The following is an 11,342-nucleotide window of genomic DNA, read 5'->3' as shown; positions in this document are numbered from 1 at the left end:
TGTAGGTAATTTACCCCCAGGTTATTGTTCTGTCTTGGCTCATAGGTATGCCCCATTGTTGCTGCATCAGATTTGATATTTACTGGCTTTATGGAGACTTTTGGCTCCCTGTTAAGCTACCCAGCCAGTGGATAGGCCAGTGCTCCTGCATATTTTTCTGAAAGGCATCCTTCCTATTCACATGGTTTTTCCTTTTATTTGTCTCGATATACTTCTGATCGCATGTATACATAGATGCTATAGGGGTCCCAGATGAATTTAAGGGCCGAGCTCAGGTTAAGGCTGGGTTTGAGTTCCTTATTCCCTTTATTACTATTAATAAGAATGTTGATCGGATTAGTTAAAATTATTATAATCAGTAACGCTTTGTGAACTATTCTAGGGACGCCTTGCAAGGTATTACTGATCAATTAGGCTCCACTTCTCAGATGGTTTTCAAAATCGTAAGGCCCTAGCTAGGATTCTAGCTGGAAAATTCTTCCCAGTACTTTAAGCTGTTGTACTTTTCTTTCTGGCAATATAGGTCCTACTATGGACATTCAGAAATTAGCAGACCTCTTTGCTGAGTTCAAATGTAACTCTGATTTATCTAATTCTTGGGATCAGCACTTTAGTTGAATGCAGGGTTGGGTAAAAGACCTTTTTATTGTTATAATCTATTATTATTTGCACTCTTGTCTTGACTGCTCATGTACTGTGTTATTCGTATTACAGCTCCTAAAAAACCCTTCCTCGAGAGACATATCTAGAGTATCACTCCCTTCCAGCTCATGCTGTGTATTTATGATGTCATTTTCATAACGTAAGAGGGGATTGAAGGGACACGTATCAGAACTTTGGTAATTTTCCTTAGGCAGAGAGGAGGCAGAGAAGCGAGAGGAGAAGAACAGGGGAGGAAAACAAACAAAACCGGAGGAGAAAGCAGGAGCAGAGGAGGAAGGATCGACTGGGGCAGCGGCGAGAGTTAGCTCCGCCCACCCCCGACGTCATCCGAGTAGCGTCCCCTTAAAAGGGGCGGAGCCAACGGCGCCCAGCCGTTCGGCTCTGTAGAAGGCAGAGAGGAGGCAGAGAAGCGAGAGGAGAAGAACAGGGGAGGAAAACAAACAAAACCGGAGGAGAAAGCAGGAGCAGAGGAGGAAGGATCGACTGGGGCAGCGGCGAGAGTTAGCTCCGCCCACCCCCGACGTCATCCGAGTAGCGTCCCCTTAAAAGGGGCGGAGCCAACGGCGCCCAGCCGTTCGGCGCGCGGCGAAGGCGAGCGGTAAAGGCGCTCGCCTTAGCGAGAGCGCCTTTGCGAAGGGACTTGCAAGGGACGAGTATCTACTATCAAGAACACCGAGGAGGACTGAACGGTAAGGAAGCGACAAACACAGAAGGTAAGGAAGAGACAGACGCCAAAGGAACAAACCCACACATACAATCAAGGTGAAGTAGAGCGGAGACAGCACACACAAAAGAGACAACAAGGCAAGCAACATAAGGAAGCAGCAGGCAAGGGACACAAGCACACACGAGGGAAGCAAGAAATGGAAGCCCAAGGAAGTCAGAAGGTGAGCTTTCCAGTCTTCTGTATCGGCTGCAATATGTATGACTACCTCCCTTCGGGGATCCAGGCATACATTTGCAATCGATGCATGGAGATGGATAACTTGAAATACCAGGTAAGACTACTGGAAGGAACAGTGATGGAACTCGAAGACAGAATCCGAGCACAGGAGAAGATTCTAGTGGAGTACAGCCCAAACGACGAGGTCAAGGAACTAGAAATGTTCATAGAGGAAGCTCATCAGCACCACGTAGAGATCCCAGGGCTGGAAAACTGTACTCAGGAAACCGATGTGAGGAGAGAAGACACCCATGCAAACACAGAAGAAACTGAAGACGAGGTAGGAGACAACCGCACACCAGGAGGAATAGTGAGAGCACAGGAAGACATCGCCCCACCCAAAGAACAGGAAACAATTTCAAGAGTATCATTGGAGGAAGAAGACTGGCCCTACTCCAAGGACGTGGACCTACGCCCCCCCAAGGAACTCCCGAATAAAGAAGATGGGGATCATCGTAGGCGACTCCATCATACGACATGTGGACAGCCACACCGCAGGAGGAAGAGAGGACAGAGTTGTCACCTGTCTGCCTGGAGCAAGAGTGAAGGATGTGACCAACAGGATCTCCAAGATCATAGATGGAGCAGGGGGAGAGGACACCGCTGTACTTATCCACGTGGGAACAAATGATGTGAGCGGGCGGAAGTATGATAGGGAAGAGCTGAAGGGCCAGCTCCGCTCACTCGGAAGACAACTGAAGATCAGGGAGGTGAAGGTGGCCTTCTCTGAGATCCTCCCAGTACCAAGAGTGGATGGAAAGAGACAAGGGGAATTGCAAGTAATCAACGCCTGGATGAGACGATGGTGCGAAGAAGGCGGCTTCGACTTCGTGCGCAACTGGACGGCGTTCTGGGGAAAAAGCAAGTACTACAGAAGGGACGGACTACACCTCAACAAGGAAGGAGCAAGAGTTTTGGCAGGCAACATGAAGAAGGCAATCGAGAAGGCTTTAAACTGAAAGATAGGGGAAAGCCGACAGTCGACCACCGGTCGATGGTACGGATAGCAGGATGCCCCGACGAAGAAGCCAAGGACAACTACACCTACACAAGAGAAGACGACCTCACAGCCAATAAGGGAGAAAAAGCAGGAAGGGACAACTCAGACACAGGAGGGGACGACCACACAGCAAACAAGGGTGATAACACAGGAGCAGTAAATGATACCGTAATTGAAACTACAGGGACAGCCAAGAGTAGAAGGTCCAAAAAGGTAACACGAAGGGAACTTAGATGTATGTATACGAATGCTAGAAGTCTGGGTAACAAAATGAGGGAACTAGAGACAATAGCAAGACATGACATATTGGATATCATTGGCATAACAGAAACATGGTGGAATGAAGAAAACAAATGGGACACAGTACTACAGGGATACAAACTGTATAGAAGAGATCGAGTAGGGCAGAAAGGTGGAGGTATTGCTCTATATGTTAAAGAGGGAATAGATTCTGTTGAAATGGTTACAACAGAAATGAAAGAGAAGCTTGAGTCACTCTGGATCAAAATTCCTGGTCAATATGGCGCAGATACGAAAATTGGCCTTTACTATCGTCCACCAGGACAGGCGGAGGAAACTGACTCAGAAATGATGGAGGAAATCAAACAAGAATGCAAGACAGGCAATGTAATTATATTGGGAGACTTCAATTTCCCAGGGATAGACTGGAAACTAGCAACCTCCGACTGCGGCAAGGAAGCCAAGTTCCTGGAGGTGCTAGGGGATTGCTTCCTGGAACAAATGGTAAAAGAGCCGACAAGAGGCAACGCCACCTTGGACTTGGTCCTAAATGGCCTCACGGGACCGATAACAGAAGTGGAAGTCATGGTTCCACTGGGAACGAGTGATCACAATGTAATCAACTTTAAACTTGACATCGGGAAAGGGAAACATGCCAAAACCTTAACCACCACCTTGAACTTTAAAAAGGGTAAATACGATAGCATGAGAGCCATGGTAGAAAAACGACTCGAGAAGATGGTGGACAAATTTGAAACGGTTGATCAGGCATGGACCCTACTGAAAAATACTATCACAGAAGCACAAGATCTCTACATTCCGAGGATTTCCAAAGATCAGAGAACAAAGAGCAAAAGAGAACCGGCATGGCTTACCATACAGGTGAAGGAAGCCATAAAAGAAAAGAAGGACTCTTTCAAAAAATGGAAATGCATAAAGACAACCGAAGCCTGGAACAAACATAAAGATGATCAGAAGAAATGTCACAAGGCGGTGAGGGATGCAAAACAGGAATATGAGGAAAAAATAGCCCAGGAGGCCAAAAACTTCAAGCCCTTCTTTAGATACGTGAAAGGGAAAAAACCTGCAAAAGAGGCAGTGGGACCCCTGGACGACCAGGGAAGAAAAGGGTACATCAAGGAAGATAAACAAATCGCAAACAAACTAAATTCCTTCTTTGCGTCCGTCTTTACGAAGGAGGACACCTCAACAATACCTGAAGCGGAGAAAGTGTTTGCAGGAGAAATAGAAGACAGCCTCACCACAGTTGAAGTGGACTTAGACCAGATATACTATCAGATCGACAAACTTAAAAGTGACAAATCCCCTGGACCAGATGGGATTCATCCGAGAGTCTTAAAGGAATTGAAGGTTGAAATCGGAGAGTTATTGCAAAAACTTGCAAACCTGACAATCAGAACTGGACAGATACCGGACGACTGGAGGATAGCGAACGTCACCCCAATTTTCAAAAAAGGATCGAGAGGGGAACCGGGCAACTATAGACCTGTGAGTCTTACGTCTGTCCCTGGCAAGATGGTTGAAGCACTGATCAAGGATAGCATAGTCCGGCACTTGGACGCACATGAATTGATGAAACCCAGTCAACATGGATTCAGGAAAGGGAAATCATGTTTGACGAATTTACTCCAATTTTTTGAGACCGTGAACGAGCAAATTGATAGTGGGAAGCCGGTGGACATAATATACTTGGACTTCCAGAAAGCGTTCGACAAAGTTCCACACGAAAGACTTCTCAGGAAACTACAAAGCCATGGCATAGAGGGGGATATACAAAGGTGGATAGGCAAATGGCTGGAAAACCGAAAGCAGAGAGTGGGCATAAATGGGAAGTTCTCCGACTGGGAGAAAGTGACTAGTGGTGTACCCCAGGGCTCGGTACTTGGGCCGATCCTTTTTAATATTTATATCAATGACCTGGAGGAAGGAACATCCAGTGAGATCATCAAGTTTGCAGACGATACAAAACTATGCCGGGCGATCAGATCGCAGGATGATAGAGAGAAACTCCAGAGCGACTTGTGTCGGTTAGAAACATGGGCGGAGAAATGGCAGATGAAGTTCAATGTGGAGAAATGCAAGGTAATGCATTTAGGCAATAAAAATAAGGAATACGAGTATACAATGTCAGGTGCAACTCTGGGGAAGAGTGAACAAGAAAAGGACCTGGGTGTACTGATAGATAGGACCCTGAAGCCGTCGGCACAATGCGCGGCAGCGGCAAAGAAGGCAAATAGAATGTTGGGCATGATAAAGAAAGGAATCTCGAGTAGATCGGAGAAAGTTATAATGCCGCTTTATAGGGCAATGGTCAGACCACACTTGGAATACTGCGTCCAACATTGGTCTCCCTACCTAAAGAAGGATATAAAACTGCTGGAGAGGGTGCAGAGACGAGCAACAAAACTGGTGAAGGGTATGGAGAAACTGGAATACGAGGACAGACTTATAACACTAGGATTGTTCTCCCTTGAGAAAAGGAGACTGCGTGGGGATATGATCGAGACCTTCAAAATACTGAAAGGAATCGACAAAATAGAGCAGAGAAGATTATTTACATTGTCCAATTTGACACGGACTAGAGGACATGTAATGAAGCTAAGGGGGGACAGGTTCAGGACTAATGTCAGGAAGTTCTGCTTCACTCAGAGAGTGGTTGACACCTGGAATGCCCTCCCAGAAGAGATTATGACGGAATCGACCGTCCTAGGCTTCAAGAGCAAACTAGATGCATATCTCCTTAAGAGAGGCATATAAGGATATGGTGGACTATAAATTAAGCCAGGTGTACACCTGGCAGGGCCTCCGCGTGTGCGGATCGCCGGACTTGATGGACCGAAGGTCTGATCCGGAGAAGGCAGTTCTTATGTTCTTATGTTGTTTAAAGATGTAAAGGCAGGCCCTGTTTGTCTTTCCTTCCTTGAAGAGAATACAAGGACATGTATGTTTAAACAGAGATGTTGTGAAGTGAATTCAATTGTTTTGTTAAGCCGTATTTACAGACAGATTTAGATTAGAAGCTCTGCTGGTTAAGGCTTTTTCTGACCCTCTGTGGACTTCAATCTCCAGATAGAAAAAATGCTGATGTGTTTAAAGTTTCATGTGACCTGTGTCCATATATGGTTTGTGTTTACGTCACATGCTGACAAACCTGATTCATATAAAGATGTGAAACTCATAATAAAATTTGGACATGTTTTGGAAGATGATTTCTGGTCTTTAAGATATGTCCCCAGGTACCTGACTTCCAAATGACAGAGACAGAGAAAGTATGGGGCAGGAATTGGGACCTAAATCCTTTTCATCAGTCTCAGCAATTATAGCCCATTATTTGATACAGTAATAGTAATGAAACTGTAGGAAAAAACAGCTGAACCAACTAATGACCGTATACGCCCATAGGAATAGCAACATAGGCGGTGGTCAAAGTCTTCCATGGAATGTCCCCCTCCTTCGATGACACTGAATAGGCCTTGTTATTAAAGAATATAAGGTCCAATTGCTTAGGAGAAAAGGAAGGTCTCCCAGTGAAGACGTTCTTGAAGAAGACCAGTTTTAGATGAAGTCTGAGCAGAACAGAAAGACTATAAAATCCATGAGAACAGCAACAGGAGCAAAAACTGCAAAGTTGCATAGAGTCCTTGTTCATAAATCGAAAATAGCCAGCCGCTGTAGAAGATATTGTAAAAGAAGTCTTCTCAGTAGATTGTTGCTTGAAAAGGTGTCAGCCCACTGATAAAGGCGAAAAAGCTTTGTAGGGATCTTGCATCAGGACCTGGAAAAGAAAAATTGCTTTGACAAATTTAAAAATGGTGTCAGGAGGAAAAATGCTATGATGCACAACTGGAAAGTCAAGGAAACCGGCACCGGGGACTATGATGGGTGCATCGATGAAGAATCAGTGGTACCGGAAAGTCGTATCATGACTAAACCTGTCCGGTACCGAGTCACAGGCATCAGGAAAATAAAATATTGAAGCCCACCAGGAACCAGGCAATACTGGACCTGGTATTCACCAACAGAGACAGCGTCTCGGAGGTTTCAGTAGGAGACACGCTGGCCTCCAGCGACCATAACATGGTATGGCTCAAGCTCAAGAAAGGTTTCTTTAGATCAAACACAGCGACGAGGGTCCTCAACTTTAGAGACACAGACTTCGACTGCATGGGTGATTTTGTCCATCGGGAGCTGCACAACCGAGCAGAAACTGACAATGTGGAGACTATGTGGTCAACTCTGAAATCCACCCTGCACGAAGCTACAAAGCGCTACATAAAAACAGTTAGCAAGCGCCGGAGAAATAAAAGACCCCAGTGGTTCAGCAACGAAATTTCAAACCTCATTAAAGAGAAAAAAGAAGCATTTATTGCCTACAAACATTTCGGAAAGCGGGAGGCGAAAGAAGACTATCTGGTCAGATCTAGAGCAGTCAAAAAGACAGTCAGAGAGGCCAAACTCCGAACGGAAGAAGATCTAGCACGGAACATTAAGAAAGGGGATAAATCCTTCTTCAGGTATATTAGTGACAGGAAAAGAAACAAAGATGGGATAGAACATCGGACGGAAACTATGCAGAATCAGATTCTACCAAGGCAGAACTACTAAACGAATACTTCTGCTCAGTCTTCACCTGTGAAGCGCCGGGTCCACAGTTACGGACGAGAGACAACCAGAATGACCCGTTTCAAGATTTCGTGTTCACACCCAGCAGCATCTACTGCGAACTTTCAAGACTCCAAGTAAACAAAGCCATGGGACCAGATAACCTACACCACAGGGTGCTCAAAGAGTTGAGCGAAGTCCTGGTGGAACCTTTAGCTGTACTCTTCAATCTTTCCCTACGCACCGGAAGAGTCCCCTTGGACTGGAAAACAGCTAACGTTATTCCACTTCACAAAAAAGGCTGCAGGACAGAGACAGCAAACTACAGACCAGTGAGTCTCACATCCATAGTGAGCAAGCTCATGGAAACACTGATCAAACAGAAACTTGACATATTCCTGGATGAAGAAAATCTACGTGATCCCCACCAACACAGATTTACCAAGGGCAGATCCTGCCAATCTAATCTGATTGGCTTCTTTGATTGGGTAACTAGAAAACTGGATGCCGGGGAGTCTCTGGACGTAATATATTTGGACTTCAGCAAAGCTTTTGATAGCGTCCCGCACCGCAGGTTATTGAACAAGCTGAAATCGCTGGGATTAGGGGACACACTAACTACATGGGTTAGAGATTGGCTAAGCGGTAGACTTCAAAAGGTAGTGGTAAACGGTACCCCCTCCTAAACGTCAGACGTGACCAGTGGAGTGCCACAGGGTTTGGTCTTGGGCCCGATTCTATCTAACTTATTCATAGGTGATATGACCCAAGGGTTTAGAGGAAAAGTATCTTTGTTTGCCGACGACACCAAACTATGCAACATAGTAGGCAAATGCATTTTAATTGATAGTATGACGCAGGACCTACTACTACTGGAACAGTGGTCATCGACTTGGCAGCTCAGCTTCAATGCTAAAAAGTGTAAAGTTATGCACCTGGATAGGAAAAATCCATGCAGAACTTACACACTAAATGGTGAGACCTTGGCTAGGACCACGGCGGAACGTGATTTAGGGGTGATCATTAGCGATGACATGTAGGCTGCCAATCAAGTGAAGGCCTCCTCCAAGGCAAGGCAAATGATGGGTTGTATCCGTAGGAGTTTTGTCAGTAGGAGACCTGAAGTGATAATGCCGCTGTACAGATTAATGGTGAGACCTCATTTGGAGTATTATGTTCAATTCTGGAGACCACACTACCGGAAAGATGTGCTGTGAATTGAATCGGTTCAGCGAATGGCCACCACGATGGTCTCGGGGCTCAGGGATCTCACGTATGAAGAAAGGCTAAATAAATTGCAGCTGTACTCACTTGAGGAACGAAGAGAGAGGGGAGACATGATTGAAACGTTTAAGTATGTTACGGGCCGTATCAAGGTGGAAGATGATATCTTCTGTCCTATAGGACCCTCAACCACCAGAGGGCATCCGCTGAAAATCAGGGGAGGGAAGTTTCATGGTGATTCCAGGAAGTACTTTTTCACAGAAAGAGTGGTTGATCATTGGAACAGTCTACCTCTGCAGGTGATTGAGGCAAATAGCGTGTCAGATTTTAAGAGAAAATGGGATATTCACGTGGGAACTCTAGGGGAGTAAAGTCAGGGGGGTGGATCATTGGGGTGGGCAGACTTGATGGGCTATGGCCCTTTTCTGCCATCATATTCTATGTTTCCTGAAAAGAAAAAAAAATTACTGTTACCTTTGGCTATTTAGTCCATACCATCGGTGCACAGAGACTCATTCCATGAGGAAAAAAACCAAATTGGTACCTTTATTTGTCCGGTACCATAGGTGCCTGGAGCTGGAAAGCTTGCTTGGTCGGCATGAATGGACTCGATGCCATAAAGACCTGCGATACCGGCTTAAATAAAAACTGGTGGCTCTTGGAAGACACCTGTACCGTAGGATTCACTGTCAATACCATTAGTGTTGCAGCTTACCTGAAAAAGAGGGCTATGAATAAGATGCAACCCTCTCTGAAGAATAGGCGAGCCACCAGAATGGTTGCTGAAAGGTCTGCATGAATTGACTCACTGCCATAACGACTTGCGACACCGTCCTCTGACACTGATGTCGATGCTGACGTGTTTGATGCTGCTGTCGATGACATTTTCATTTAATTATGACTGGAGACATGTTTTAATGCATGTCTGAAACATGAAAAAAAAAAATGCCACTGCATCTGCCACACTTATGAAGATCCTGAAACAAAGTCTCAGCCAAAATTGAATCCGAGGCTGAGATAATGTCAAAAGGCTGCGTCCACGAAGGAAAATGAGGTGAAGAAAAGTAAAAGACTCGTCATTTTTTTTTCTGGTATTTTTTAAGAAGAAAAAAAGGAGTGAAAGAAGAAAATAAAATACACGTGAGTGGGAAGACAAGGCAAAAAGAACGTTAAGAAAACGCAACTTCTTAGCTCCGTGGAAAACATAGAACTGAGGAGCCGCGCCTATGTCGGGTGGTAAGGCACTCATGCATGCATGGTGCAGGCTATCGCAAACTTTCTAAATTTCTTAAAGTGGCAATGCACTTTTAAAGTGCCCATACAGGGACTCCGTGGATGACGTCACCGACATGTGAGAATATGCTGTCTGCTTGTCCTGCTATAAGAAACAAGACCTTCTGCTTCAGTTTTGAATAAGCTGTGATGCTTCTTTTATTGAGTTCAAGCCTTGCGAGGGTTTTTTTTTTTTTGGTATGGTATATGTATGTTCAACATGTTAATAAAATTGTCCACGGTAACGTTATTAAAGCTTATGTTATGTAAATTTTATTTCAATAAAAAAGATCAACCAAAATACCAGCATATATGTACACATGTGTATGTCAATATGTGAATATCCTGCATAGTACAGTATGTATTTGTCTGGGTGGGTCGCAGACTTCACATGTGCCTTACAGAATACTACAAGTTATGTATCTAGATACTGTAGATGTATTCACACCAACTTTACTGCTAGCATAAGTGCTTGTGCCTAACTTTTATATATGATTATACCAGTATTTTAAAGGAAAGCAGGCATCTTATGTTCCATTATAGGATAGGCTAACAGGCACCCTATTATAGTACATAAGAATAGCCTTACTGGGTCAGACCAATGGTCCATCTAGCCCAGTATCCTGTTTCCAACAGTGGTCAATCCCAAATAGTAGCAACATTCCATGCTACCGATCCAGGGCAAGCAGTGGCTTCCCCCATGTCTGTCTCAATAGCAAAACGTGTCCAAACATTTTTAACAACCAGCTATGTTAACCACTCTTACCACATCCTCTGGCAACGCGCTCCAGAGCTTAACTATTCTGAGTGAAAAAATATTTCTTCCTATTGGTTTTAAAAGTATTTCCCTGTAACTTCATCAAGCGTTCTATAGTCTTTGTAATTTCTGATGGAGTAATTGCCCTTTTAGGGAATAATTCTCAAATGGTTGCCTAAAGATGGTACATATCATCCTGGTGCCTAAGTGTGAATTCTATAATGACAATTATGTGCGTAATTGCTGTTAAAGAAAATTAGCATAAGTTCAGTTCTGCACCTATCGTATTTTTCGCTCTATAAGACGCACTTTTTCCCCCCAAAAAGTGGGTGGAAATAAGGGTGCATCTTATGCAGTGAATACTAACTAATCCCCCCTCTCCTACCTTCATTTCTCTGGCGGTATGGGCGGTCCAGCGCTGTAGGACAGGAGCTCCTGCCCTTCCATCTGGCTTTCTCCCCAGGCAGCAGCAGAGTTGGATGGAAGGGCAGGAGGCTGAAAGCTCCTGCCCTATAGCGCTGGACCGCCGGGGGAGTTAAGGTAAGGGGGGATCCTGCCTGCCTGCCTCTGGGTGGGGACCCTGTCGGGGGGTGGGGGCCCTTCCTGCCTGACTGCCTTGT

The sequence above is a fragment of the Geotrypetes seraphini genome, chromosome 1 (assembly GCF_902459505.1).
Source record: "Geotrypetes seraphini chromosome 1, aGeoSer1.1, whole genome shotgun sequence".
Lineage (NCBI taxonomy): Eukaryota > Metazoa > Chordata > Amphibia > Gymnophiona > Dermophiidae > Geotrypetes > Geotrypetes seraphini.
Note: the sequence above shows the minus strand (reverse complement) of the source record.